The sequence below is a fragment of the Mandrillus leucophaeus genome, unplaced genomic scaffold (assembly GCF_000951045.1).
Source record: "Mandrillus leucophaeus isolate KB7577 unplaced genomic scaffold, Mleu.le_1.0 Scaffold268, whole genome shotgun sequence".
NCBI lineage: Eukaryota > Metazoa > Chordata > Mammalia > Primates > Cercopithecidae > Mandrillus > Mandrillus leucophaeus.
This window is the reverse complement of record NW_012102787.1, coordinates 3,503,473-3,507,893: the sequence shown is the minus strand read 5'-3', so window position 1 is coordinate 3,507,893 and position 4,421 is coordinate 3,503,473.

Here is a 4,421-nt window from a genome sequence, read left to right as displayed (position 1 = left end):
GAGACAATAAATTTCTATAGTTTAAGCCATCCAGTTTGTGGTACTTTGTTATGGCAGCTGTAAGAAACTAATACAGAGAGGATTGTGGTTATCAGGCTATCATTTGAAATATACCAGAATGCCTAGAAAATGAGGAAAGTGTTGTTTTGTTTAATTGTAGAGGCAGATGTCTAAGTTGCTGAGGATGGTCTCAAACTCCTGGCCTCAAGCGATCCTCCCACCTTGGCCTCAGTAAGTGCTAGCATTATAGGCTGAGCCACTGCACCCAGCCAGCAAAGTGTTGTACTTAAAGGTGGTGGGGGATATCTGGTAAACTTGATAGTTTAGTCATAATAGCTGCCTGTGCGGTCACCGCTGCACAGCATATTTGCAAAAGGCTGTCAAGATTAAGCAGTGACAGGGCTTGGGTGCCTCCCCTTCTACCAATGACTCAGGAAGCTACTTCAGAAACTAAAAAGACAAGGGAGACCCTTCCCTGTTCCCCTATGTCTTTGCTCAGGCTCTCTGCTCCACACTTTTTGCCTACTTATATTTTAAGACTCAAGCCAGGCATTAACTCCTCCAGGAAGCCTTCCCCAGTGTTTCAAAGCCAAGTTAGTTTTATAGCCTCACAGAGAAGGAGACACCTATCTGCATGTTTTCATCATTATCCTCACCACATTGCAGTAAAATTCTGTTCATGAATCTGCCTCTCCTACCATTGTGTTAGCTCCTTACCAATAGTATAATACCTTGCATGCTTCAGTAAATATCCACTGAATATTTCTTAAACATTTTTTATCACACTATCCTCAGTGACCCACATTATCCTTGTTCCTTTATAGATCTGCTAAAATACTATAGCAACCCTTTTAGAATAGAAGGAAGCTGTTGAAAAAACAAAACAAAATGTACGAAAGTATTTATTAGGCTAAACTTGAAAATAAAAATAATACTTAAAAGCCGTAAGTCATGACATAGTATATTTTACTTTTATTTTTTAGAGACAGGGACTTGCTCTGTCACCCAGGATGGAGTGCAGTGACACAATCAAGGCTCACTGCTGCCTCGACCTCCTGGACTCAAGTGATCCTCCTGCCTCAGCCTCCCAAGTAGCTAGGACTACAACCTTGCACTACCATACCCAGCTAATTTTTAGATTTTTTTTGGTAGAGACAGGGTCTCAGTACATTGCCCAGGTTGGTCTTGAACTCCAGGCCTGAAGCCATCCTCCCGCCTCTGTTTCCCAAAGTGCTGGGATTATAAGTGTGAGCTACCACAATATATTTGAGAAATGAATTTATGTTATTGATCAAGAGGAAAAAGACAGCAGACCTTAAGATGGGAGGTCAGGATAAGGTAGTAACAAAGAGGAAAAACAGCCGAGGGCAGTGACTCATGCTTGTAGTCCCAACACTTTGGGAGGCTGAGGCAGGGAGGAGTCAGGGGTTTGGGACCAGCCTGGGCAACATAGCAAGACCCCCATAGCTACCAAAAAAAAAAAGTTGAAAAAAAGAAAAAGAAAAAAGAAAAGAACAAATAGGAAAAATAAAACTATATTTAACACATTAATAAGTTGACTAAGGTCACATGGATCTAAATATACAGTACAGCTAATGGCTCCATTGACCTACAGAGACCAGAATTGCTCTTGTTGTAATTAAAAAGCCTGTAACAAGTTTTAAAGGTTTAACATATTTAGAATAGTTTTACTATGACCTAGTAAGTATTTTCTGATTTGTACAATCTCAGAAGCCTCTGAAAAAATTAAACTATTTTACCAAGATACTGGTCTTGCTTGGTGTTAGACCTTCCTAACACCTCCCAAAATATTCTCCAGGATCTGATTCTGTTGAGTCATTCTTTGACTAAAGCCAATAAAAGTAGACATAGCTGGGTAACATAAGACCTCATCATCCTGAGCCTGAAGATCATCTGCTTATGTTAAATCATTTTCAAACAATTTTTTTCTGATGTCAAATAAAGATAAATGCAAATATATAAGGTGTGGGGAGGTGTTTGCTGACTTTTCATGCTGAGTTTGAATAATCATAGGCTCAGCATTAGGAACGGCAGTTCTAATTCAGGAGCCACTTCAAATCTATATTCAGAACAAGGATTGTCTAGGGCAGAAAAATTGTTTAATCGTTGTGTAAATGAGTGCAGTTAGGGAAGAATAGACATTGTAATTCCTTCTGCATAAGATTTTGCAAGCTGGCCCAAACCTCTTCTAAGCACCATATTTGGAATACATAGTACTTTCCGTCGTAGATATGATGCTGACTAATTTTTCAGTTTTCATAATTTTGGATGTGGTCATTATTTTGAGTTGATTGGGTAGATCACAGAGTAAGCAGAACCATGTATCTGCCAGTGATTTCAAGAGGTCACCTAGTGCAATCCAGCCTCAAGGCAAGATTACCTGTTAACTACTCAAGCCAGACCAGTATCTGACTCTTCCTAAAGATTGTCAAGAACATTCAGAATCCCGTTCAAGTGTAAAAAACACAATTGCAAATTCTTTTATCGATTAAGTTGGCGCAAAAGTAATTTTTTTTTTGTAAAATTTTTGCCATTACTTTTAATTACTTTTGCACCAACCTAATACAGCTTTCATCTCTTCATCAGTGACTGAGTTCTCCTGATACAATGCCCTATGCACTCCAGGAAATAAACCATGATTCACTTAGCCTGAGGAATGTTGAAAAGAAATTACAGGATAATCTCTGGCAGTCACATTAAAATATTATGAAGTCCTTATTTTAAAATTTGCATACTTTTCTTAAGTATATGCCCTCAAGTACCTGCACCCTTCTTCAAAAACTATTTACTCTTAACTTTACAGAAAATTCAAATGTGCTTGGGGATCTTATTTTCCAGGCCAAACCAACTGGAAGAATATACTAGGAGAGAGAAAAGAGAATTAAAGATGCTATACACTGGCTACAACAAGCAATACAATCATTGGGTAGCAATAAAAGAGACTGTCAGAAATAACTACAGAATTCAAAAAGCACAACAACGTTGAGACACCTACCTGTCAGGACAACTAGCCCTACCACAGCTCAACTGCAGCTGAGTCTCCCTTGTATTATTATAACATCATATATAACAGTGGTAGGGTTGCAGATTTAACAAATAAAACTATAAGATGCCCAAATTCAAATTCAGTTTGATTTTCAGATTAACAAGGAATAATTTGTTAGTGTAAATATGTCACAGGCTGGATGCAGTGGCCCATGCCTGTGACCCCAACGCTTTGGGAGACTGAGGGGAGAGGATTGCTTGCGCCAGGAGTTTGAGACAAGCCTGGGCAATGTAGTGAGACCCTATCTCTATTTTTTATTTTTTTTTTATTTTTTATTTTTATTTATTTTTTTTGAGACGGAGTCTCGCTTGTGTGGCCCAGGCGGGAGTGCAGTGGCCCGATCTCGGCTCACTCCAAGCTCCACCTCCCGGGTTCGCCATTCTCCTGCCTCAGCCTCCAAGTAGCTGGGACTACAGGCGCCCACCACCACGCCCGGCTAGTTTTTTGTATTTTTAGTAGAGACGGGGTTTCACCATGTTAGCCAGGATGGTCTCGATCTCCTGACCTCGTGATCCAGCCGCCTCAGCCTCCCAAAGTGCTGGGATTACAGGCTTGAGCCACTGTGCCCGGCCTCTATTTTTTAAAAAGTCACAAATATTGCATGTATTTAGCAATCCAGTTTTTACTGGGTGCCCTGTATTTTATCTGGCAACCCAAAGTAAAGAGCACAAGACAGTGACCATGAGTCATCAAGAAAAGCACAAACTATATTTAGTATGCAGTTCTAAAAATGTGTAACAAACATGATACTAGAAAATATCCTGGCTGGATGTGGTGGCTCACGCTTGTAATCCCAGCACTTTGGGAGGCCAAGGCTGGCAGATCACCTGAGGTCAGGAGTTGGAGACCAGCCTGATCAACATGGAGAAACCCTGTTCCTACTAAAAATACAAAATTAGCCAGGCGTGGTGGCACAGGCCTGTAATCCCAGCTATTCAGGAGGCTGAGGCAGGAGAATCACTTGAACCCAGGAGGTGGAGGTTGCGGTGAGCTGAGATCGTGCCATTGCACTCCAGCCTGGGCAACAAGAGTGAAACTCCATCTCAAAAAAAAAAAAAAAAAAAAAAAAAGAAAAGGAAAGGAAAGGAAAAGAAAACATCCCATAGAAGGTATTTAAGATTCAGATAAAGTTTCAGTTGTTTGGAAAGTTAAATACATGAAATACTTTGGACCATGCATGTTCTATTCACTGCAGAGTGCCAGCTATAAACTAAACAGTAAACATCTGATGAATAATGAAAAGCTTCACACACTATCTCCTCATTGGTGGGGGACCTCAAGCCCCTGAAGGTTGTCTCTAGCCTCGCCTCATCATTTAGTTTTAGAATTCCATCACACCTTCTACTGCAGCTGT